The sequence below is a fragment of the Anser cygnoides genome, chromosome 17, assembly GCF_040182565.1.
Source record: "Anser cygnoides isolate HZ-2024a breed goose chromosome 17, Taihu_goose_T2T_genome, whole genome shotgun sequence".
Classification (NCBI taxonomy): domain Eukaryota; kingdom Metazoa; phylum Chordata; class Aves; order Anseriformes; family Anatidae; genus Anser; species Anser cygnoides.
The window spans coordinates 15,623,515-15,649,980 of record NC_089889.1 but is presented as its reverse complement, the minus strand read 5'-3'; the positions used below and the strand labels follow the sequence as shown (position 1 = coordinate 15,649,980).

At 45.2% G+C, this 26,466-nt stretch overlaps 1 long non-coding RNA gene across 11 annotated transcripts in view; it reads right to left on the bottom strand.

Moving 5' to 3' along the window:
* Nucleotides 1-5,140: 5,140 nt before the first annotated feature.
* The window catches only part of LOC106029413 (uncharacterized), a 52,365-nt gene continuing 31,039 nt past the window's right edge, over nucleotides 5,141-26,466 (bottom strand). The window contains exons 1-5 of one of the 11 annotated variants that reach the window (XR_010825446.1): nucleotides 24,480-24,522; nucleotides 20,012-20,092; nucleotides 15,934-19,244; nucleotides 8,406-8,561; nucleotides 5,141-7,511 (exon numbers count right to left, since the gene is read on the bottom strand). This is a non-coding gene — a long non-coding RNA (uncharacterized lncRNA). Of the gene's footprint in view, nucleotides 7,512-8,405; nucleotides 8,771-15,933; nucleotides 19,245-20,011; nucleotides 20,093-23,190; nucleotides 23,463-24,479; nucleotides 24,523-26,466 lie in introns of those variants that run through there. The other 10 variants (XR_010825452.1, XR_010825448.1, XR_010825443.1 and 7 more) reach the window with 10 other exon arrangements.

Genomic DNA, 26,466 nt, shown 5'->3' with positions numbered 1-26,466 from the left:
GGGCACATTGCTGGCTCACGGTGTAGTGGGTTTATGTGACAAGGTTTTGGTAGCAGGGGGCCATAGGGGTGGCTTCTGTGAGAAGAATCTAGAAGCTGCCCCATGTTAGATAAGGGCCCCGCTGCTGACTGGAGCTGAGCCAATAAGTGATGTTGTTTGCGCCTCTGTGAGAGCATATTTAAGAAAGGGAAAAAAAACGCTGCTACACAGCAGCTGGAAGAGTGAGAGGAGTGAGAAACAGCCTTGCAGGCGCCAAGGTCAGTGAAGAAGGAGGGGGAGAGGTGCTCCAGGCGCTGGAGCAGAAGTCCCCTGTGGCCTGGGGTGAGGATCATGGTGAAGCAGGTTGTCTCCCTGCAGCCCATGGAGTACCACAGTGGAGCAGGGTTCCACACTGCAGCCTGTGGAGAAGACCATGGTGGAGCAGGTGGACCTGCACTGACGGAGGCTGTGGCCTGTGGAGGACCCCCACCGGAACAGATTCTGGGCTGGAGCTGCAGCCAGTGGAGAGGAGCCCACACAGGAGCAGGGGGTCTGGGTGGAGCTGCCGCCCGTGGGGGACCCAGGCTGGAGCAGTTTGCTCTTGATGGATGTGCCCCATGGTATGGACCCATATGTGGAACAGTTCTTGAACAGCTGCTGCCTGTGGGAAGCCTACGCAGGATCAGTTCGTGAAGCCCACAGCACAGGGGAAGAGAGTGACCAAGAAGGAGTGGCAGAGACGAAGTGCTATAGACTGACCGCAGTTCCCATTTCCCTGTTCCCCTGCACTGCTCGCAGGGAGGAGGTGGAAGAGGGTGGATGGGGGGGAAGGTGTTTTTGGTTTCTTTCCTTTGTTTCTCACTTCTCTAGCTTGTTAGTAATAGGCAATAAATCTTACTGTCTCCCTACTCTGAGCCTGCTTTGCCTGTCATGATAATTGTGGAGCAATCTCCCCATCCTTATCTCAACCCTTGAGCCCTTTTCATCGTATTTTCTCTCCATTCCTCTTTGAGGAGGGGGAGTGAGAGAGTGGCCATGGTGGAACTTGGCTGCCCACCCAAGTAAAACCACCACACACGGTCAGCCAGCTGTCCCCTAGGATTGCCAGATCCCTCTCTGCAGAGCTGCTCTCCAGCAGGTCAGCCCCCAGCCTGTACTGGTGCTTGGGGTTATTCCTCCCTAGGTGCAGGACCCTGCACTTGCCTTTGTTGAACTTCATGAGGTTCCTCTTGGCCCATCTCTCCAGTCCGTCAAAGAAGCATGCTATAAGCATGGCTCAAGACCCATATGCCCAAGACACAGTAGGAATAGAGAAGAGCCTGTGGCAGGCACTGCTTTTGGGACATTTGATACAAGGCGTGGAGTAAGAACCATCATGTTTCCAGCTAGAACGCAGTGAAGGCTGTTATATGGGTTTGGGTAACAAACAAGAGGAACCGGAAGCCATTGTGCAGCAGGCAGGCTATGACTTGGTTGCCATCACAGAAATGTGGTGGGACCACTGTCATGACTGGAGTGCTGCAATGTCTGGCTACAGGCTCTTCAGAAGGGACAGGCAGCACAGAAGGGGTGGTGGTGTGGCTCTCTATATTAGAGAGTGTTTAGATGTTGTGGAACTTGAGGCTGGGACTGATAAGGTTGAGTCTCTGTGGGTTAGGATCAGAGGGACGGCCAACAAGGCAAGCATCCTGGTGGGGGTCTGTTATAGACCACCGAACCAGGATGAGGAGATGGATGAGGAGTTCTACAGGCAGCTGGCAGAAGTTGCAAAATCATCAGTGCTTGTTCTCGTGGGGGACTTCAACTTCCCAGACATATCCTGGAAGCACAACACAGCCCAGAGAAAGCAGTCTAGGAGGTTTCTGGAGAGCGTGGAAGATAGCTTCCTGACGCAGCTGGTTAGAGAGCCTACCAGGGGAGGTGCCCCGCTAGACCTTCTGTTCACAAACAGTGACGGACTGGTGGGAGATGTGGTGGTCGGGAGCTGTCTTGGGCAGAGTGACCATGAAATGGTAGAATTCTCTATTCTTGGTGAAGCCAGGAAGGGGACCAGTATAACCGCTGTCTTGGACTTCCAGAGGGCTGACTTTGAGCTGTTCAGGACACTGGTTGGCAGAGTCCCTTGGGAGGTGGTTCTGAAGGGCAGAGGAGTCCAGGAAGGCTGGGCACTCCTCAAGAAAGAAATCTTAAAGGCTCGGGAGAGGTCTGTCCCCACGTGCCCAAAGACGAGCTGGCGCGGAAGAAAACCGGCCTGGCTGAACAGAGAGTTGTGGTTCGAGCTTAGGAGAAAAAAGAGGGTTTAAAATCTTTGGAAAAGAGGGCGGGTCACTCACGAGGACTATAAGGCTGTTGCGAGGCTGTGCAGGGACAAAATTAGAAGGGCCAAAGCTCATCTGGAGCTCAATCTGGCTCAATCCGGTTAAAGATAACAAAAAACATTTTTACAAATACATCAACACCAAAAGGAGGACTAAGGATTATCTCCATTCTTTACTGGATGCGGGGGGAAATTTAGTTACAAGGGATGAGGAAAAGGATGAGGTGCTTAATGCCTTCTTTGCCTCAGTCTTTAGCGGCAAAACCAGTTGTTCTCTGGATACCCAGTACCCTGAGCTGGTGGAAGGGGATGGGGAGCAGGATGTGGCCCTCACTATCCACGAGGAAATGGTTGGCAACCTGCTACAGCACTTGGATGTACGCAAGTCAATGGGGCCGGATGGGATCCAGCTGAGGGTACTGAGAGAACTGGCAGAGGAGCTGGCCAAGCCGCTTTCCATCATTTATCAGCAGTCCTGGCTATCAGGGGAGGTCCCAGTCGACTGGTGGCTAGCAAATGTGATGCCAATCTACAAGAAGGGTTGGAGGGTAGACCCGGGGAACTATAAGCTTGTTAGTTTGACCTCAGTGCCAGGGAAGCTCATGGAGCAGATTATCTTGAGTGTCATCACGCGGCACTTGCAGGGCAACCAGGCGATCAGGCCCAGTCAGCATGGGTTTATGAAAGGCAGGTCCTGCTTGACGAACCTGATCTCCTTCTATGACAAAGTGACACGCTTGGTGGATGAGGGAAAGGCTGTGGATGTGGTCTACCTTGACTTCAGTAAGGCTTTTGACACCGTTTCACACAACATTCTCCTCGAAAAACTGGCTGCTCGTGGCTTGGACAGGCGTACGCTTCATTGGGTTAAAAACTGGCTGGATAGCCGGGCCCAAAGAGTTGTGGTGAATGGAGTTAAATCCAGTTGGAGGCCGGTCACTAGTGGAGTCCCCCAGGGCTCAGTACTGGGGCCAGTCCTCTTTAATATCTTTATCAATGATCTGGATGAGGGGATTGAGTGCACCCTCGGTAAGTTTGCAGATGACACCAAGTTAGGGGTGTGTGTCGATCTGCTTGAGGGTAGGAAGTCTCTGCAGGAGGATCTGGATAGGCTGGACTGATGGGCTGAGGCCAACTGTATGAAGTTCAACAAGGCCAAGTGCCGGGTCCTGCATCTGGGGCGTAACAACCCCAAACAGCGCTACAGGCTGGGAGATAAGTGGTTGGAAAGCTGCCTGGCAGAGAAGGACCTGGGAGTATTGGTCGATAGTCAGCTGAATATGAGCCAGCAGTGTGCTCAGGTGGCCAAGAAGGCCAACAGCATCCTGGCTTGTATAGGAAGCAGTGTGGCCAGCAGGTCTAGGGAAGTGATTGTCCCCCTGTACTCGGCTCTGGTGAGGCCGCATCTCGAGTACTGTGTTCAGTTTTGGGCCCCTCGCTACAAGAAGGATGTCGAGGTGCTCGAGAGAGTCCAGAGAAGGGCGACCAAGCTGGTGAGGGGTCTGGAGAACAAGTCTTATGAGGAGCGGCTGAGGGAGCTGGGATTGTTCAGTCTGGAGAAGAGGAGGCTCAGGGGCGACCTCATCGCTCTCTATAGGTACCTTAAAGGAGGCTGTAGCGAGGTGGGGGTTGGTCTATTCTCCCACGTGCCTGGTGACAGGATGAGGGGGAATGGGCTAAAGTTGCGCCAGGGGAGGTATAGGTTGGATATTAGGAAGAACTTCTTTACTGAAAGGGTTGTTAGGCATTGGAATAGGCTGCCCAGGGAAGTGGTTGAGTCACCATCCCTGGAGGTCTTTAAGAGACGTTTAGATGTAGAGCTTAGTGATATGGTTTAGTGGAGGACTTGTTAGTATTAGGTAAGAGGTTGGACTAGGTGATCTTGGAGGTCTCTTCCAACCTAGACGATTCTGTGATTCTGTGATTCTGTGATATACCACTGCTCAGCAGAAAATCTGAATGCCACAAAAATAAACTTCTTACAGAAGTACAAATTCATAGCCAGCCTTTGCCTGATCCCTGGGGGATGGAGATAAGTGAATACAGATATAAAGAAGATAGTAATAACCCTCAAGTCTAAGGTCTGACTAAGATTTTTGACAGAGAGTACATGAAAACATATGGTATGGTAGAAAGTTCAGAGGCCATCTGTTTTCACTGACTATGAAAAACTTTATGCTGCAGCAGTGCAGTAATCATGATAATGACAGCTCATATAGTACTAGAAGTAAAAGAAATATGCAGCTGGTTATAAGTAGGAAAGTGCGGTAGTAAGTTGTTTTAAGTATGTCTTGAAACGAAGCGTAAGTTGTCTTGCCAGCCTGACCAGGGCCTACCAGCTGAAGGAAAAGCTGCAAGTACTTAGTTCTTCTTTAGTTTCAGATGAGAAGAGTTTTATTATCAGGAGACGTAGTTAACAGCTGAAGAAAGGAAATTAGGAGACTGAATTGGGGATAGCACAGATCCAGCAATGAGGGCCTGGCTAGAACTGGAGAGCAAGCCCATGACAGTAACTTCCATCTCGTAGGTGGCTGCTGCTAGTTCTTTTGGCCCCCACAGACTGCCAGGCACCCGTTTGCACGTTGCAGGGTTATGTGCTCATTTATCTTGGGTTGCATCTCAGGGAACCTAAGTCAAAGGCTTTCAAATGTAACTGCAGTCATAAGTGGGCCCTGAGCTTTGTCTGTGAAGTGCCTGAAAAAAGCAAAAGACTTCACTCCTGGAAATGTCTTTCCACAGGGCAGGTCAGCTTTTAGCTTTTCCAGTAGTTACTGCATTCATTATTAATATACTTTGCATGCTTTAAAGGGCTCTAAGCACAAGACTGACAAGCAGTACGGCTTCTCCTGGCTGTTAACAGCCATCTGGGCTGTCTCATTTCTGTGCCAGTATGTTCTGTTTTGAAGACCAGCACCAGTCTCCAAAGCAACCTAGTGCATGGTGTGGAAGATGTCTACCGTGCTGAGTGTAGATCTGTTCTCACACAGCTTTTCTTGACAGCAGCTCTTGTAAGATGCTAATACGTTGCATTACACATGCACCTTCCTGACAGCTAAGAGCTTAATACCCAGTACAATGCCTACCTTACAGAGCAATAGAGGTACTGCTGTTCTGCCTTTGTACAGGGAGCTGAATATTGCTTTAATGCATTCATATTTAGCTTAGGGTCCCCAGAGGGCTGTTGATTTATCTGTGCTCTTAGGCTTCCTATTTGGCACTGATATTGTGTGTCACAGAGCAGAAGGGAAGGATTTGCTGCACCTTATCTCCATTCAGATGATAGTGACGCTCCCTGATAACTCACTAATCCACAGAGATAAGAACACTGCAAGCAGATTTTGCAGCCCTTAGTATGAAATGTGTGCAGGGATTTATGTTATTCCTGCAAATACTGAAATCATACATTTTGCTGTGTGAGCCACAAACTTCATGTCACTACGACAATTAGCTCCCAGGATCAGGCGTATTTCAAACAGCATTAACTAGATGAGCAGACAATGTGATATAATAAAGAGAAAAATAAGATCAGATGAGCAAGACACTTAATGTAACATCACTTTTACCACTACATACTATTACCAGAGAAGCAGAATTAGAAGATACATTTTGTTGCTCCCCCCCCACCCCCAATAGATTTGTTATTTTGTTTGGAATTTGGTGGTAGTGGTGGGGAGTATGGAGACGAGAAGGAAGAGGAAAAATCTTCAGATTCTTGGGGAATAAATGTCTGCCACGGACATTTAAAACTCACTGAGAAGTGACAGCTCTGGACATAGGGGTTTCATCCTCTGAAGGCTTTCATGGCTGCAGTAATCATCAGGGCTGAACAATGTTTGGGTAGAAAAAGCCAAAGTTGGGCCTTGTGCATAACCTCCCCTCTGCCCCCGCACCCAGGCATCGTCCATCTCATTAATGCTCAGTGTCACATCCTTAAAGGGGATCTTGCATCTTATCTACTATAGCCATATTGATGTTCTGGTTACATTTATACAGTTGTTGTTTGTTTGTTTTGTTCGTTTTTATGCTACTTTCTTGGTTGTGGTGGCCTGTGCTGTCTTTATGGACTTGGACTCTTGCTGTGCTACAGTTCTGTATTTCAGTTCCCATGAGTTGTTCACTGGGACACCTTGTTTTTGTGTCTGACAGGCACACCTCAGAGCTGGCTCTTTCCCAGAGAACTGTCAGATCATAGCTGTGAAGTTTCAGAGAGTGTGAGCAGGTCTTCCTGCTCTTGGATGTACAAATCTGTGAAGCAGAAGGACCCAGCAGTCCCAACAGTAGCTTCTAGAAAGTGGAAAGTAGTCTGAAAATACAGATGGACCTGTAAAGCCAAAATATGTGATGAAAGAGAGCTGCAGCAGAGTGGTACAAAACCTGGGAACATGTTCTAGGGACTAGAAAATTGATCCTACACAGCTCTCTCACAAATGCCGAGTTTAGCTTTGCTGTGAGTAAGTGGTTTAAAAGCTGAAGCAGGTGGGTTTTGGTAGTCCTCCTCCACCTCCCATGCTCACACAGTTGTCAGAGGTGTTACAGCCTGAGTGGAAGGCGAAGCGTGTCCCTGTAGACTCAAAAGCCAGGATCTTCATTTGTCCATGACATCTGAAAAGGCGTGGGAACATTCTTATTGCAGCTAAGCCCACCTAGCACCTGCAGAAAGTTTCAGGGTTTGTGCAGTAGCTGGGATGCAGAACAACAGTGTTTAACTCTTCTTTCTCCTTCTAGGCCTCCAAGTGACTTTTCACCACCTGCAATAAGGTTTAAGTATAAAACAAGAAGTGCAAATGTCTCAGAGGCCTCCCCGGCCTAGACCTGTAGGCAGACACAGCATCACAAGGCTGCTCGACCTAAAGGGCAAAATCCAAGGAGACCAGTGGCAGAGCTACAAATTGCCTTGAGAAACCAGATAGCAGTTCTTTATGGCAGCAGCTCTCCTACAGAGTTACTCTGGAGTCCAGTGCTGATGTTGCTGTGCTCCCAGTTATGTTGTCAGAGCTCAGAAACACTATCTTCCTCCAAAGGTTTCACTACTTCATTTATGAGAAAAGGGGCAAAACCTTTTAAAATGTTCCCAAAAGCCCCTTGGGTTTTTCATTCACTGAAAAAAAACGCTGGATTGATTCCATTTTGCATTCTAGAAACTCTGTCCAGGGATGTTTGAAAGGATGCCTCGAAGCAGAGATCCCTGTGTAATCAGAAATGTCGAGACGCCCAGCTAAAATAGAAAGGGAGAGACAAATGGCATTAAAAGCAGGGGTCCAATAAGAGGATAGAGAGCTTTGAGAATTAGTTATTTGACTCTTTTTGACCTAAATCTCTAGTTTAATAAAGCAAAATCTTTCCACGTGGTGCTTTTTAAAGCCCTTTAACAGAAGGTTTTTGCAGCCTGCCCAGGGACTCAGCAGAGGATAGAGCTTACCAAGCCTGTCAGCCGGCAAAAGGAAGGGTGGTTGAACCACTGCCTAATCCTGCTCACCCTATTCTGCACCTCACTCTGCACGCTCTGCTCAGCATGGAGTAATGATCTTTCCATTGCTGTAACCTTCACATTACCATGCATAGGGGAACGGGTGAAAGCTGCAAGGCTGAGACCAGGCGTTGATTTTCCTGCAGGGATGAAGCAGGGCAGTGCTTCCAGCACTTTGTGGGAAGGTAACTAGAAGAAAGGGGATGTCAGGGTGGGTGGTTTCAGCATAACACCGTCCCGCAGCCTGCCTCACCCTCCTCATGGGCTAGTCTGCAATTGTCTAAATGATGGGAAGGTGATTGCCTTGATGCAATTGCCTAACCATGGACCCCCCTCCCCCTGCTGGGAAGCGGCGTAGAAGCAGAGGACTGCAGAAGCAGATCCTGCCCGGGGTTTGCAGCCACTCCATGGAGCCAGAGCTGGAGGCTGTGGGGGATGGTGAGCGGTGATGAGCCTGGCATTGCAGCTGAGACAGCACAAGGGAGAGGGAAATAAAGTCAGTGGTTATGTCTGGCATTACGGATTTCATGCTAGTAGTTGTGCTGGAAGGAGACCCCGCCAGAGGCTTGTGTCTCCTAGGGCTGTGTGTCCCTGACCAGGGGGCTCTGCTGCACTTCCCTGCTTGGCAGAGAATGAGTTCACCTGAGCATCCTCTGCTTGAAAAAAAGGCCATCTTCCCTGGAAATGAAGAGACTGTTCACTGCTCTGAGCTAATCCAAATCCTCTCTGGCAGGCCCTTGCAGTAGGGAAGATTTCTGTGCTCCAGGATCTTCAGGATCTGCTCATCCCAGATGAGGGCTGACAGTGACAAAAAATACATGCTCTTTGTCAAAGCCTGTGCATACTCCTCCTCCAGTGCTTTGCTGAAGCTCTCTGACTGCAGAGCTGAGCTTATCTATCAGTGTTTTCACTTTTCCACCACTCAGCTCTGGAGTCTTGCTTCACTGAAAGAGCCTGCAGGGATTCCAGAGGGATCAGGGTTTCCATTCCAGTCCTTCATGAACTCTCTGGAAATCAAGATGACACCATCATTTCCAGCTGTGAAGAAACTGTGGATGTCAGTTTAAAGACCATGTCTAAAGCTGGTCCAATTTCAGCCAGCCACGTGCTGCTTAATGCATCTATGCCACTGCCATGCATGCTACTGCAGTGAGTTGAGCTTCAGATATGTAAATGCAGTGCTACAATGGCACCGGATTCTTGCACAAATTGGCCGCTCCCTCTAAAAAAACACCCCAAGGCCCCCCAGAATGGGACAGTCTTCAGGAAAAGTGTAGACTGGACAATTGGATCGGATTTGGCAATGTGAAGCAAGAAATCATTCCTATCAAGTACAGACCAGCACACAGCCTGGAAGTGAGACTACAGGGACCCAGGAATCTCTGCCATACATGTCTGTAGCTCCCAGCCCCACCCCTTTCTATCTAACCACAGCCAAAGTCAACCCGCTGCAAATGACAGTGCTTGTGAGATTTCTGGCCAAGTTTCCTACAACCAATAAATGCTCAGAAACCTCCCAACCTGATGATTGTTAAACGTCCCTGAGCCCTTCAAGCCGCCAGCACCTGCAGTGTCTCCCAGGGCTAACCCCTGACATGCATACCGAAGGGTTAACTGGGCTGCTCCAGGCTTTGACAGGTTCTGGCAGCTTTGATTTACTCCATGTTCATGGTGAAAGGAGGGGTAGTTTTAGCCTTATAAATAAAGAGAAAATCCCAAATCTGTTGAATTAAAGTCTAAGCACCAGCTCCTATAATCACTCTGCAGAGTCCCTGGGATCTTCTCTCATTTATAGAGTGATTTTTTTTTTCACTTGAAGGTACTGCACACGCCTGATTTCAATTAATCCTTCTCTGCCCAAGTCCTTTAGGCATATGGCCTGAGAGGTTCCTGGCATGGAGCGGGTAACTCTGAGACCTCCTAATCCAACATCTGCCAGCTGATAAATCCCCATGCTCTTTTGAGTGGCCCAGTAATAACTTTAATCACCCCAACCTGTTCCAGCTTGCTTGTGTGATGCTTTCCCCCTTCCAGTATGGAAGGGTGATTTAACATCTGATGCTGCATTGGCAGACAGTCCTCCTGCTGTCCTCTCACAGCCACTGTCACTGATGTGGACCTTAGAGGACCGTCACTGGCCAGGACCTTGGAGCACGAGTTCCTCGGGGGGAAGAAAAGTGCCTGGTGTGCTGCACTGCCCTGCTGAGTGAGCAGACTAGAGCAGCTCAATGACTTCGCAGGATGCAAAGAAGTAGCTGTGCTCAGTAAGGAACAGCAGAACACCTCGGGCTACAAAAAGCCTGTGGAGCCCAGGAGGGGAATGATGAAGTCCAAAAATATGAGATGTCATCATGGGCTTCGGCTCATTTGTACAAAATTTCCCAGCTTCAGGATTTACAAGCCATACCATGTTCAAAAAGAGCCTACAATTTAGTGCCTGAAGAACAGTGGCCATTACAAGGTCAACGTCCAGCCTGAAGGAACATATAACACTGAAAGTCTAGAGCTCTGCATCCTGAAATAAAATGGTTAGGGGCTTTCAACCTCAGGAGGTGGACAGAGAGAACATCATGCAATAAGGTAGCACTACAGGATTCAATGGACAATATGGTTTCACAAAATATTTAAAGTTGGAATTTACTTGAGGGGTGGTGGGAGCCTGTTTCTGGTTTGTGCTGTGCAGAGCATTCAACCAAAAGATTATAATGTTCCCTTCTTTTTCTGTAAGTATCAGCATTGCGCTTGTTTCAGGCTGTATAGTCTTGTTTGCCTGTTTACCAGGTGCAGATGAAACTTCCCTACTGGCTGATAAATAGGGGAATTTACTCTCCTCTTCTGTTTGTTCAGTAGCAGAGTTGCCTCGGGAAGCAGAGGAATGGAAAATATTTATCCATGAATGACCTCGGCAAGGCAACGTTCCCGAGGGACGCTGTCTCTGAGATGGGGAGAGAATAAAGCATACATGGGTATGAAATCCTGGAGGAGCTAGGGCAGGCTTGTCCTCAGAGCAGGGAAGGACACAGTGCTGGTGATTACGTGTTAAGGTCAGGATGAACAGAGCATTCTGCAGCATGCCTGTTTTCTGAGTGCAGCATAGTGAAAGGGTTGGAAGATCCTGAAGATCCTGACATTCTCCAGCTTCCATTTTTTATGAGAATTTTGTTTAAATGCTATAAAATCACATGCACCACCCAGGATCCATACAGGAGGGTTTGGAGGACAAAAGGAGTTTATCTTGCCTGGGTTCCATCTGAAATGCATCTTGCCCAGTGAGGAAGCTGCAAATTCCAGTGAATACATTAGTTCATTCAGTCTCTTTGACAGTGACTGACATTTCCTTATCTCACCTGTCATTATACAGTATCACAGAATAATACACCAGCAACGTTCTACAAGGACTGTGTGCACTTCCACTCTGACTTGGTACTTACACCACAGCCCAGTGGCAGTGGTGCATGTGACTAATTCTATTCTGTCACTGGTTTCCAGTTCTGCTGTCTCTCTATCAGTGTTTCCAGAGGCCTGGTGGATGACGGCTTGGTAGAGTTAATTTGTAAAAATGATAAGCAGGCTTCTTCAGCCCCAGAAGTTACAGAGAATTTCTGAGGAGGTTCCGACTCATGCTATTTGTCTCCCTGCCTGGCAGGTCAGATTAATAATGCAGCTTCCTATTGCCTAATGTCAGTGATGCTGTCTCAGCAGTGCACAGCCCCCCAGATGCTGGGAAGTCACATGTCTGAAGGGGAAATGACTGGAGTGGACACAGATAGTCTCACTGAGGCCCCGTCTCCAGCAGCTCAATTTGATTAAACAAGTAAATCAAAAGGCTGCAGGAGATCAATGTTCCTGACAGATGGAGGCCTTTCAGGAGTGGCACTTGCTCTGAACTTGATCCATCATTGCTGTGGGAAGGGATCCCAGAGCTGCCATGGGATCTGGCTGCCCTCTTGTGCAGAGGCAGAGCTATGTGCAAGTGAGAGCCTGTCTGGCAAAAGGCAGCAGGTACAGCACAGAGTGGTGAGGAGCTAAAGGTCTCCCTCTGGCTGTCCTGGCACTCCTGATTCCCCTCAGGCTTCTTTCCCCAGTTCTAGGTTGTGGCCAGACGTGGGCCCTCACTGTTTTGTTCAACATAGCACATTTCCCTGGAACGCAACATGGCGTTCATATTAGAAGTGTGGCAGGGAGGATGAAAAATGAGGAAGTGGGGCTCAAATGGCTTAAATCAAGGGCTGGGTGGTGGCAACCACATTGGGACCTGGGCTCTTCTGTGGTCTTCTGCTCTGCCCTACTCAGAGGCTGCTGCCCAGCAGGGAGGTTCACACTCCCAAGTTCGGTGCATATGCACACAAGCAGCTGCTGCCCTATCCAAAGGCCTCACTCTAACAGATCCTCCACCTTTGTGTGAGCAGAATCCACCAGCAACCCCCTTGGGTGGTTTCTCTCTGCTGGTGAGGTCTGGACAAGGCAGTGCTTCAGCGAGCACAGGGTCAGGAAGGAGACCTGGGACAGCGGGAGACTGCACAGGGAAGGTGAGCTGCATGGCAGGATCCTATGCCAGACCAGGGTTGGGAGAATGGCCATGTCCAAGGGGACAGATGCTGTCACCTCTCGGACAGAATGGGAAAGTTCTCTATTTTTGAGGAAGCTTTTGGTGGGGCTGTAGCAAAATCTCTTCCCAATCTGAAGATGGTGTCATATTTTCTGGCTACTAGGTCTGTTCTTCAGGTGTGATGTTTTCAGCCAAGTTCACCTGTCCCCTGCTAAAATAAAGTATTTGCCTACCTGGCCATTCTTCTTGCCCTGGAGTAGTCATACAAGAAGTCTGTATAGACCGGCAAAAGTTCAGTATAGACTGACAAAGATATTGGGTAGGGGTGGAGGACCAACTGCGATCTGCTAAGCAACTTTCAGTGGTTACTGAAAAAATCTGGTTGCTCACTGTGCTCTCAAATACCCATCTTTTGGTATGTCTCCCCAGACCCTCTAAGCTATTGCCATGATTATTTTGGATCCACTGTGGGGGTTGGCTAATTCAATTACTGTTGGTGTCTGGAAAGATGCTGAGAAGGAAGGAAGGTACAGATATGACCTGTTGATTGAGCAAAAACAGTTTCTTTGTGCAGGAGCCTTTAGAATGGTTATACAGTACATTTCCATGAGTAGTAGAAGGCTTCCCAGATTTTCTTGAGGGTAATTTTAAAAGTTCCAAAGATATTGTTCTAAAATATGATTCATTTGTTGGTTGGGTCATCCTGTGGGATGCTTAGTGGAAGAGAGGCAAGAAGCTTGATTTTGAAAGATTTAAGAGCTTGTGATAGGAATCCAGGTCAAACAGAGCTTTCAGGTGGAAAAAAAACCACCTCTGTTTGCTTACCTTCAGGCTTGCCTTCACTCCAACAACCTTTTAAATTTCATGGATTGCAAACAAACTCGACATGGTATTGTGTGGTATCAGGAAAAGCCTTTTCCCTTCCATCATACCCCAGACTTGGCTGCGTATCTGCTGCCTGGTCTCAGGACTCATTTTGCCTGGCTGGACCAGCCGATCTTTCTTCTTCTTCCATGTATCCATCCAAACCTTTCTGAATATGTTATTTTCCAGCACTGAAAACAATCTGTGGCAAATTCCACAGACAATTTACACACTCTATGGATAGACTGTTTTTTTTTTTTTCCTGCTTCTTTTGAGCCTGCCGTCTGACAGATGCAGAATGCTTCTTGGAAGAAATGGCAAACAATTGTCACCTCTTTTGCAAGCTGGAGATTCATGGTCTGTTTATCTATTTCTCACACAGATGTCATTTGTTACCTTTCATCATCTCTGATGCCCTTTTCTATGTTTTCTTCGCAGTTTTACAAGTCTTTCTGAGATGGGGAGATCAGGATTGCAGAAAATGTTCAAGAAGTGAATACACCATGGATTTCCACAGTAGCATGAGGTTGTTCTCTGTACTGTTTTCCACTCATTTCTGACTTAGCAAGATTTACTTTTTTGATTACTGACAGAGGAAAAATCCCTATCTTTTGTCTATCTCTCACTGGATTCTTCTCTTGAAGCATTCTTCAGTGACTGTCAGGAGGAAGAAACCCTACCCTGGGAGTCCAGCTCTTCTACTCTGCTCAGGGCAATGCAGAGATTAGCCAAGGGTACTGTATCCATTTATTATTTGTGCCATGTTGACTGGAGGAAGATTCACATGATGATTTATTAGATATATATCTAAAATACTAAGGACTACCAAACACAAGGCTGTTGAATATGTGTTACTAAACTGCATCCTCTTCTGCCTTATTATCCTACGTATTTAAAGCAGCATGGTCATGATATTAGTTTCCTGTCCTACTGTTTTCCCTGCAGAGACCCACATGAGTTAATATGAGGAATCTTTGCAATTATCATAGTGTAATTATCTGTAGCAAAGATACACTTTGAGATGGAGGAGAGATGACTAGTTAATGCTACAAATCTATAGTAATTAGAATTAAATTCTTAGAGTATTGGATTCCCCTCAGTGACCAGCTCATTAATCTCCTGAGTCATTTAAAATATTTTTTATTATTAACATTCTTTTGTGAGTTTTTTTTTTTAATTTCAAACGGAAATTTTATTTTCTTTCCTTCCTGCACTGGAGTGTTTATGGGCCTCAACCACCACAACTAGCAGTTTCAAATTTGCATTTTTTATCAAAGCTTTTTCTTTTCTTTTTTTACTGGTTATCTAGGACCATTTTCAACAACTGATAATCACCAGCATTTTTCTTGAACTTAAGGAAGTAGCTAGATTTTGAGCTAATTTTCTGCACTGTAGAAATGGATTAAGCCGACTTTCATCAGGCCTTGCCTATTAACACTGTCTGATGACCTGACCAGTTTCTGTCATACAGTGGAGTCAGTTTTGACCTTACGCTGCTGTCTGACAGTGACCAAATATGGATCTGAAGGCTAGAGCCATATACATGAATTTGGGGAAATCTTGATACAAACCTCAGTCTTTAAATAAAGAATTGTTTGTGGTGAGGATGTAGACCCAAGAAACTGAATTAGTAGTTACTGGTTAGAATCCAGAAGCAGCCTCAAAATGCAGCCAGTTGTAAACAGTGTAGGTACAATTTGAGAAAGGGACCAATACTTCAAAGATTTTTTTTTTTCTTTCTGCTAGAATAAATCTCAATGATGCACTTCCAGTTGCAGTAAGGAAGCAGTATTTTAAACTAAGTGAGGAATCCCCTGGAACATTTGGATTTTTTTGGGTAGATTATCTTGATGAATTTACTTGTGGGTTCATGCATCTCAATAGCACCTCCAGAAAGCATCAGCCTTTGTGAAATTGCATTAAATTAGCAGTTAAGTGTTTGGAGACTTAGTTTCTTAATATTGTTTAGCCAACCATATCATGCAGATTGTGAAAAGTGCTTTAATCTGCAACATACAGGACTTCCTGAGGGATTAGCCACAGCCCTGATATGTTAATACTGCAAAAATGGATGATCCAATTAAGCTCTGCTAAACCATAGCAGAATGTAAGGTCCATATGTTGGCTTATCCTTATGGTTTGTGTATTAGTTGGAAATTGCTAGGCAGCCTGTACTGGTCACTGGATTCTGAGGCTTCATCAGGGTTGGTAGAGAAAGTGAAAGCTCTTTGCCTTTCTGAGGAGGGCTTTCCCCCTTCCCTTTACAGTGTATGCTCTCTCACAGGGCAGTTTTCCAAGAAGAAAAGCATCTGTGTGTGACCAGCCCATTTTTGGAATAGCCCAGGAAAGCAAAAGCTTTCCCTGTATGCTTCTGGGCCCTAACACCATTCCCAAAGGGCAGCTAAGTATGAAGAATTATTTTCATCAGCAGGTAGAAAGGTGCCTTGATAACTTCAGTATGACTATATCTGTACTCTCACCTAGGCTTAGTGCAAAGGACTGACCTGCTGGGAGACAGGAAATACGGTTAACAGGTCTGCAGTGGGTCCCGGACCTATCATGCATTTGTGTCTCCACTCAAGCCCATGGGAAATACTGTTCTGTGAGCTGTTTGATAAGTTTTTTTTTTCCTCAGTGTGCTTTGTGCGGCCTTGTCATCTCCACACAGACCAGACTCCATCAGAAAACGCTTTGCAAATGAGTTCCCTGCCCACCCTCAGCAGTGTTTCTGTGTTGCTTATGTGGGAGATGTAATACCTGGGCTCCAGAAGCAACTGGAGTTGAATAAACTGTTTCGGGTTGAGGTGGGAAAAGCGGTCCTCCAAGCTGCTTCTAGGGCAGTCCTGTTCTCTGCCACAAGACATGCCCTGCTGTCCACCTTTGCAGACTCTTGTTGAAGAGATTTCCTGCTGGGTGACTGCTCACAGCAGCTCCTCCAACTTGTTAGCTCTTCTGAAGAGGGAGGAGCTGACAGAAGCCACAAACAATTAGGATTTCCCACTACAAAAACTATAGTAATAATACTGCAGGGGCATATCCCTGAATGAAGATTTTAGGTTTCTGCCTCTGTACTGGGACTCTGAATATGAAAGTCAATCAGCAGTCTGGTGATCACCTTAATTATGTGCATTACTGCACAAAACATATGGCTCTACATTGCATGACTTCCTTATAACGTTATATTTTGTCCTAATGGTTTTCTGTATTAATACTTTTCAGTCTGACATTACTGCCATAACTAGGAACTATACGTGTAACTGGTTACCTGTGTACCCTGAGAACCACATGACAATCAAAATGAGTAAGTGATTGGAGAAACTATTATACGAGAAGAGATGAGAAGTATATGGCTTGTTTGGTATGACTAAGTGAAAGCTGAGGGAAGATATGATTGCTGGCTATAGAGTTGTCAGCAAATAAATATCCAGAGACAGAAGCTAAACAAGATTCTATTGAAACAAGAACTAATAGATGAAAACTAACTTTGAGCAAATGTAGGCAAGAAAGCAGAAGATGACTGGTGCTTTGGAATAATCTCCTAATCAGAACAACTGGAAGAAAAAATCAAATGTGTTCTAACGTAGCTTAAAACTTTTATGGATTATACAATGCACTACTTAGTAGCAGTGGCCTAGCCTTTACCATGTGCAGATTCCTTGCACCACTATTTCAGGGCTAGGGCTTGTGTTTTTAAGCACAGATTTTTTTTTCTTTTTTTTTTTCTTTTTTTTTCCCCTCGAACTATGTTCTTTGTTTTAGCATTAAACCAATAAATATAGGCTAATTTACACTGTATTGCTGGTGGATTTCTTAATAAGAACGTCACACATGCAGGTTGAACTTCTCACATTGCCCAGAGAAGCTGTGGATGCCCCATCCCTGGAAATGTGTAAGGCCATGTTGGATGGGACTTTGAGCAACCTGCTCTAGTGTGAGGTGTCCCTGCCCATGGCAGGGGGTTGGAATTAGATGATCTTTAAGGTCACTTCCAACCCAAACCATTCTATGATTCTACGAAATGATTTTTGCCAGAGGCTGAACCAGAGATCACCAGTTCCCCTCCAATCTGTAGCATTCTCTAAGTCTATGACCAGAACTTGTAGAAGCCATCCTTTTCTTTTGTCCCTCAGAGCTGCATTCCTAGCACTGCTGGCTGGCAATGACCATTCACTGTGCAAGGCCACCACACCAGAGGAGAGTTTGCTGCTACTATTTGTGATGCTGGGTCAGGTAAACACACAACATCCTCGAAAATGATGTCTATTTGATGTTCTGCTGTTGCCTGATGCATGCAGTGCACCAGTTGTCACAAGTGTGCTACCCATCTGCTTGTGGGAAGCCAAGTTTGTCTTGTTTAGAATTCCAGGACTCCTCTGCACTGGTCTGCCTCACGTCATTGAGACTGTGCTGCTGCTATTTTGTGATATTTTTGTTCTTTTTTTTTTTTTTTTTAAAAAGGACACCTCTGTTACTCTTAAATTGTGAATTAAGAACAGAAGACAGTAGTTACACCTATAGTTACTAATTTCCTGTGGTACAGAGAATAGCATACAACACCTTCTGGTGCAGAGAAATAGTTCAGGTTTTTCCCTTTTGGAGGTACAGATACACGCTGCCATTTCTTGGGGCACTTCTGAATACTTCTAATTTTTTCAGCTCTCTTTGTGATTGTATTACAGTATCCCTTCCCCCATATTTCTAGCTGTTATTTTCTCTTATTGATTATTTCTTTTTCAGACTGGGACAATATTAGCATACTGTAGCTTTTAATTATCTTTCAAAAACTTGGCCCTTGGACTTGTTCAACTGGCTTGAATACAAATATATTGCTTTGCCAGTTAGGATTAAGAGAAGACACTTTTCTTGCCTCTTTCTTGTCCTTGGCATTCCCAGCTAAGAGTAAAGTTCATACTGGAAGACATGATTTTATCTTCTTTCTTTCCTAATAGTTTAAGGAATTTTGCATTTAGAGAGGTTCAAAAGTTCACCAAGCAACACGATGGCTCTCTGCTTATTATGGAGTATTCTGGTTAGTTATACAAATTGAAAAAAAGTTTAAAGTGTTATAGACACCTGCCTTCCTTATCAATTCATTCATGTTTATGTGCTTAAATTAAAAGGCTAAAAAATATATATGTTTGAATTGTAAGCTCTTTGCTAATGTGCCAGCTTCTACCAAAAGATGGAATGATGTTCTGAGGACATTTAAAAATAGCAACCAGTAAGGGCTGGGGCCATTTTCTTGATACACTGAAGTTCATCATTTACACTCAGCACTGCAGAGCTGGGTGATGATCATTATTGGATTTCAAGTGCAATTTTGGTGATAGCTTTGTGCTCCTGGGAGGTAAGACATTTCAAAGGAAGAACAGGATCTCTCCCATTCTCAGTAATGGTTACAGTCCTTGGGCGCAAGGCAGATACCATGCTTGTGAATCTCTCCTTTTATTTTCCTTGCTTTTTTTACAAGTGCACAAAATAAAACATTTCATTTGGGAATGCATGAAATATTTCATGCTGAATGGAACACTGTGTTTGGTTTTTTTTTTTGGTTTAGCAAGATAAATAACATTCCAGTGTGATCCAAGTAAAACCTTTTTTTCCACTTGATTTTTCAATTTTGCTGTCAAACTGAAAAATCAGCTATTCTCCGAGACCAATAACAGGCAGCTCTGCTCTCCCATATGGAACAGCAATGTCCTGATGCTGAACAGAAGAATATTTCCTGACAGCATTATTTGTTGTAAGTCTTAAAAGATACTCTGATCACAAAGAAGAAAGTGGAGCAGAGACTCCAGGCTTTCCTCACCAGTAGTGCAGCTGATCAATTTCAAGAGGCACCAGCAGGAAGCCGGTTCCTTTCCCTGCATCAGGAACTTCAAAACATCCCAAAGAAAAGTGATTTTATTCCTTTTTCTGTCTCACAGGCTCTTAAAACAAGTGACTTGCACCTTCAACAATCCTGAAGGAAGTGTTTTCAAGATGAAAAGGGGAAATGAGCATTCACTGAACCACTGTGGATGTCATGTGGGCCATCAGAGAAGTCTGGTCCCATCAAGCAGAGACTCCTAGGGAGAAAAAAGACTAGCCCAGAAGGAAACTAACTGCTTCAGCTCAGAACCATCTGGGGTATGGTTCCCAAGCCCTTTGGTGCAAGAAGTGTCTGGCCCTGGTTATTAGTAGCTAGTTTGGCAAACTCCAGAGTAACCAGCTGAGATCATGGTGCCTCTGCCTGTGCTACCCTTCACTCTGAACTTGAAGGTATGGTGGCATGGCAATGCCAGCTGAGGTATGCAAAACTGCAATCTTCAATTAACATAGCTTGGATACAGCCACTCCAGCAAAAACAAACCAGAAGGGTTTATTCTGTTCTGGGGAAACTCTAAGTGGAAGAGTGATTCCATTTTGTGCAGCTATTTCAAATACTGTTTTTTTTCTGTTTCAGAAAACAAAGAAACAAACAAAAAACACCACCAAAACCAAAATTAAACAAAACAAAAATCAGACCATAACTAAACTGAAAACCTAACAGAATTAGAAATTCTCCCCGACAGAATGGTGCAGGCCATTCTATTCAGGGCTAGGTGGCAGGCTGCCAGGGATGTGGCAATACAGTAATCCTTGGTGTTTCTTCCCACTGCAGCACCCTGAATGAACCTGGGAGGATGGTCTCCCATGACTTCAGACACTCATTACCCTTCCAGCCTATGGAAAATGAATTTGGATGCCTCAGTATTGGAGCAGTAAGAGATACTGAGTAGTGGAAGTGAATCCACAACTGGAACATTTTAATAAACAAGCCAATGAAGCTTGAAGGTAATGAAGCGCTACTAACCTTGAAGGAAAACCAGGGCCATAGTAGAAATCAACAGTTCTAGTGGAAGGTAGTATCTTTATAATCAAATCTGGATCATGGCTGTAGAAAAACAAAACAAAAACAAACAAACAAAACAGTTTACATGAGCTTTTTATTCCTTTGTAAAATGGAAACCACTTAGAACAGAAGGGATTCAGGTGTTCCTCCAAACCACCTCCCTGACAAAGGCAGGAGCAACTGGTGTGACTCCTGTTATTTCTACCCACCCTAATCTTGAGATTCCATGGAAAAGAAGGATGTGCACTTTCCCTAGGAAAACCTACTTCATTACTTTATGAGCTTCTCTGCTAGACAGATCTCTCTAATGTCTAACCACATTGTTCTGTGCTGCACTTTCAGCCCACACTGAACAAGGACAAAAATATTCCTAAGCTTTGTTTAAGTGTCCTTTGTATATTTGAAGACAACTACCATGTCTGCTCTCAGTTATCTGTTCTCTAGACTAAAGGGACCCCAGATCCCTTTAGGTTCATCTAGACTTTCATAAAACGTAGAGAAACACCAAATTTAGGCAAGGTGGCTCAGGACACTTCCCACACAGGTCATGTTTCCAGGCCTTTTATTTCCTGCTTCTGGACCTTTTCCAATAGCTCCACGTTGTTCTTGGAACAATGCTCACAACAGAAGTTCTCAAAACAGAGTCAACTATTGCAGCTGAGACATTATAGGAAGCAAGTGGTCTACAGCACAGATTGCATGTGTCTTATATGTTATATTTGTCCTTCTGTAGGCCTCATACCTTACATGAGGTGTATATATATATATATATGAGGTATATATATGTGTGTGTGTGTGTGTGTGTGTGTATATATATATATATATACACCTTACATATACCTTCTGTAGACCTCAACCCTTATATGTTATATTTGTCCTTCTGCAGACCTCAGATAGGCCACAGGATAACTATCTTGGTCATGAGGTTACAAGCTCAGTCCCTACCTTCCAGTTCTTTTACTTCTCTGTCTCCAGAACTGTTCCCCTAGTGTTTTTTTTTTTTTTTTGGCAATTAGTGTTTTTTTTTTCTTTCTCAACTTTATAATTGTGCATTTGTCCTTTCTGAAATGCATATTTTTTTTTCCCATTGGTCCAACTTGTCAAGAACATTCTGAATTCCAACCCCTTCTACTAAAATGTTTCCAGCCCCTTTTATCTTAAGGTCATGTGCTAACATAACCACACGGTTCATTCCCTCTTTTAAGTTAGTGATAAAAATATTGACTACTATCTGGCCTGGGTCAATGTCCACAAAATCCCATCTGACTCAATGTTTCAGTTTAATAGTAAACTGTTGATAACTGCTCCCTGAGTGTAGCTTTTAAACTTCTCAGGAGAGCTTTCATCCAGAAGATGTTTGTTCAACTTTCTGATGAGAATATCACATGAACCTGTGGCAGAAGTCTTTCTAAAATCAAGATATATGATTTCTACCACATCTTCCTTCTCTACAGAGCCCATTACTCTGTCAAAGATGGAAATTGCATTAGTTTGACATAATTTTTTCTTTACAAATCTGTTAGCCGTTGTTATCGCCTAGCTGTCTTCTGGGTGTTAAAAAAATATATGATTTTGTATTTGGATCTGCATTTCTCTAGGAGTCGTTAAGTCTATAATTCTGATTCATCTTTATTTTATGTGTAAAGAGATCCCAGTCTGCCATTTTTCATCCTTTTGAAAACTACTCCATCTTACTTTCAAAGAAAACCACAAAACTGTGTTGAGATTACAGGCCTCTGAGAAGTGGCTGAAGCAGTGATTTTTTTCTTAGGTCACGATGATTTGAAAGAATTTATGAACAATCTCATACCTTTGTTAGATGATGAACTTTACTTCAAGTAATTAATCCTGTTTGTTAATAGAAGCTTTCCCTCCCTACTGACTAGTAACTGGTGCTTTCCTAGGTCTGTCTCTTATTTCTGAAGTGTTTGCAGTATGTCTCCTCCTGACTTCTTATGTCCCTTACTACTAGTATTTAATTTGGGTCTTGATCTTTCTGATTTTTTTCTCTGGTAATCTGGGCTATTTTGTGATGCACTGCTTAGCGAGATTACCTACTTTTCCCTTTTTTCTCTTGCTTTTGTTGCTACTGATTTAACCAAGCTGGTCATTCCTGGTTCTTATTTGACATTTTCCTTATAGGGATTAGTTGCACTTACACCCTTGCTATCAGTTGACCTAGGAAGCTATTAGTCCTCCCGAACCTCCTATTCTGATCAGCTGTCTTTATTATGGATACACGCACTGAACTTTTTGTCTCTATCTTTAAAAAAGTTTTAAGTTTGCTTTCTTCCTTTCTTGCTCTTTTAAGGATCATTAACTACAGTCATTTCTTGATTAGAATATTATCGAAATTCTCTTCCACGGTCCTTATTAGTGAGGATAAAACACTATAGCACTGCCGTACCAGTGGCTTTCCCTACATCCCTCTGCAGTTTTTTCCATTATACAACAAGAATCTCTGGAAATTTGACCCAACTTTCACGTTTTTCGCAGGAACTGTCAAAGTATTTTAAGTCTACTGAAGTCAACAGCTTATGTATTTTGGGGGCTAGTGGGAACCCTCACTTCCCTTCCCTCATCTTGTTTTCCAAAACTTCTGGGCTAGCTCCAAATACACAACTGCTTGTCAATACCAGCTGAAGATCCCTCCATGTTACGTCTCTGTCAGCTTTGGCCCTACTTTGGACGTAGCTGCATCCCTGCTAGCAACCATCGCTTCCTCCACAAAAGCTTCTCAAAATGTTTGGGATTATTCCTGAGAGCGATTTACCTCTGGGTACCAGCTGCAAAACCCTTCAGGGTAGGGACACCACAAGTTTGGCCAAGTTTATGCATAACTGTATGCCTGACAGCTACCCTTGCCTTCTCACCTCAGCATGCTTCTAGAAAAAGATTTGGCTTCCTCCAACAGAGATTTTTTCTTTGAGGATCCTAAACTCGGATCCCTCTAGGCTAGGTAACAGAGAATTTGGGCTAATTTGGACGTTGGTACATGCCCGCTAGCTACCTTTGCCTCCACCACATTGGACTTAGGGAAAATTTTGCCTTACCTGCATTAGTTCTGGTCAAAAGCAGCTTACCTGTCTGGTATTTGTTACCTGCCTGTGTCTGCATGTCCTGTAGCTCTCACGGATTACCTCAAATTGCACGGAGGTTCCCCACTTTTTTCTCCATTTGTTGAGGTCTGCTCCTGTTTGACCCTTAAGGCTCTTTCCAAGCATCTCTTTCAGCCTTTCCTTTTGGCATTCTCTGAACACAGCTGAAACCTCGGCTTGCTGCCTCAAACTCCTCCAAGGCTGTTGCTCTAATTCCTTTGTGTCCATCGGTGTACGTTCCCAACCCTGCAACAATGGAATAGACAGTTTTTGTTTGATTTTGTTTTGTCTGGTTGTTTCTTTTCATTATGACCTTTTCTTTCTTTGGTCTTTCCTTCAATCCTACCACTTTTGTTAGTTTGAATCCTCCTCTTAGTTTTGTTGTTTCTTTGCTTTTTTCAGACATCAGCACCCCACCCCATTTTCCCTGTGCACTGCCTCCCTCATAGAATCCTACAATGCCTGGGGTTGGAAGGGACCTTAAAGACCATCCAGCTCGAGCCCACCTGCACTGGTGCCCCAGGACCCTGTTGGGAGCCGCACGTCTGGGCTGGGGCCAGCTCTGCCTTGGGGGTGACTGAGGCTGTGCCTGTCAGCCCTGCACTGGGACATGGCGGTTGCCTAGCACCACTCTGGGTCACAATATGCACTGCCCCTCACAGCACAGGGCTGCCATGTGGTCACGGTCCCTGTCCTTGGCTTCCCAAGGAGCTGCGTCCCCATGCTTGGTCCTGAGCGAGGTGCTGGATGTGCGAGTCCAGGAGTCCCCAAGTGCCACAGGGTGGACTTCTCTCTCTTTCCCCTGGAGCTGAACACTCTCTTTTGGTTCCACCATACCTCTGCCCCTGAGAAGCTCCACAGCCAGGACGTCCATGGCCCAGCTCTCTCAAGCTCACGGCTGGGCTGTCCTGCCCCAGGGGGTCCTGACAGGTGCCTGGAGCACACTGGAAAAGTTGGGCCTACATGCCTTAGTTCTGAACAAAAGCAGCATACCCAGGCTGTGACAAACCCTCTTTGGGCATCAGAACAGAATCTTGAAGTCCGCGGTGCCCAAAGTGAAACCTTTTTCTTCATTCCTTATAAAATAAACATTAAAGTTAACTCTTAAGGAGATAATGAGATTAAGGAAGTACATGCTAAACATAGAAGACTAAAATACGCAACTTTTTGCCCAAAATATGCTCATTGTCATCCCAGGGTGGGACAGATAAGCTTAGGATATAAAAGTGTTAGGAGGTAGTGGTAAAAAAGTTAATGACAGCAAAACCCTAGAGTGAGGAAAAAAGGGAGAGCTGGGGGGTTGGGGGGGAGAAGAAAAATTCAAAACCTACAAGAGGCAGTCGATGTTCTGTGCTCCTTCTCCACCAAGACAGGGATGTTAGTGTTGGGGAGAATCGAATGGATGTTTTACTAATGTCTCTTAGGTAATGGGACATACAGTATAATTAAGCATTGCCAAATGTACTTACATTATCAATTAATCTATGTACACTGGAAACTTAGGGAGTACACTGAACATTTAAAGGAATCGTTGAAGGGGAACCCTGGGAGGGAACAGGTACAACCTGACCTTGGATAAGGGCCTGGAAATGCTGAAATGAGTTGAAGCAGAACCAAGGAGCGGAGGGAGCATGCGTCGAGTAGAAAGGTGAAAAGTTTAGTGAAGAGGAAGACTCCTTACTTCATCTGGACGACCACCTGGACGACCACCAGAGTGCGCCACGCATGTGCAAAGGGGAGGGGAGCTAATTAGAATGGAATGCGAGGCTGATGTTGCAACCTGTAATGAATATGTATACCTGACACAATATTGTATGTATAAATAACGGCTGGGAAGTAACGGGACTTGAAGCCAGATTTGGGCACCTGCCCCGGCTTCCAGCGCTGAATAAAGCACCTTCATATAATCACTTGGTGGTTATGTGGTTGCTACGCTAACAGGGACACCTCCTTGGTAAGCTCTGCACCTTCACCTTCACTTTGGTGAGGAATACCTGCGATAGCATTTATACGTTAAATAAACATATTAACTGCCTATTGGGTTAGGGGCATAGATTCATTTTAGCTGCCTATCGGGTCAGTGGAATAGACCCAGAAGAAGGAGGACAATCCCTTGTCATGAAGACCTCAGGGTTCTCCCATTTGGCTGCATCTGTTCAAAAACCAGCCTGCATACAAGCAATGCAGGAGAAGGATCTCACGGAGATCCCCAAGGCTAGCCCTCATTGATCTGGCAAGTTTAACTCCCCCTTTGCTGTAGCCTCCCAGACAGCATAAAGACACACTTTGCTAGTCTCCAAGAAGACATGCAAACTGCCTGTGCTATCAATGCTGCCCTGGATGCCACACAGCTGGCAGATCTGGTTTGCCAACACCTTGTGGCTACCTCCACATACAGATTTACTTTGGGATCCTACCCTCAGATCGCTTCAGGCTAGGTACCTGACAACTTTGCCCAATTTCCGACGGAGGTACCTGCCTGGGTACCTTCACTTCCCTTCCCTCATCTTGTTTTCCAAAACTTCTGGGCTAGCTCCAAATACACAACTGCTTGTCAATACCAGCTGAAGACCCCTCCACGTTACGTCTCTCTCAACTTTGGCCCTACTTTGGACGTAGCTGCATGCCTGCTAGCAACCATCGCTTCCTCCACAAAAGCTTCTCAAAATGTTTGGGATTCTGCCTGAGACACATTTAGCTCTGGGTACCAGCTGCAAAGCCCTTCAGGGTAGGGACACCACAAGTTTGGCCAAGTTTACAGGGAAGTGTATGCCTCGTAGCTACCCTTGCCTTCTCACCTTGGCGTGTTTCTGCAAAAGATTTGGCTTCCTCCAACAGAGATTTTTTTTTGGGGATCCTAAACTCGGATAACTCTGGGCTAGGTAACAGAGAATTTGGGCTAATTTGGAGGTTTTTACATGCCCGCTAGCATACATTGCCACTGCCAGATTGTACTTTTGAAAACGTTTCGCCTCCCTGCGGCTGTTCTGGACAAAAGCAGCGTACCCGTCTGGGGTAGCTACCTGAATTTTGGACAAATTGGGAATTATGTGCATGCCCAGTAGCTACCCGTTCCTCCTCCCAGGCATACTTTCTGAAATGTTTTGGCCTCTTCCAGAGAGAGAGGGACTTGTGGATTCGGTCCGCAGAACCCTTCAGGATAGGTACCTGAGAACTTGGGCCAATTTTCGACGGAGGTGCATGCCAAGAGGCTTCTCTTGCCTCTGCCTGATCTGGTTTGCCAAAACCTTGTGGCTACCTCCACATACAGATTTACTTTGGGATCCTGCCCTCAGATCGCTTCAGGCTAGGTACCTG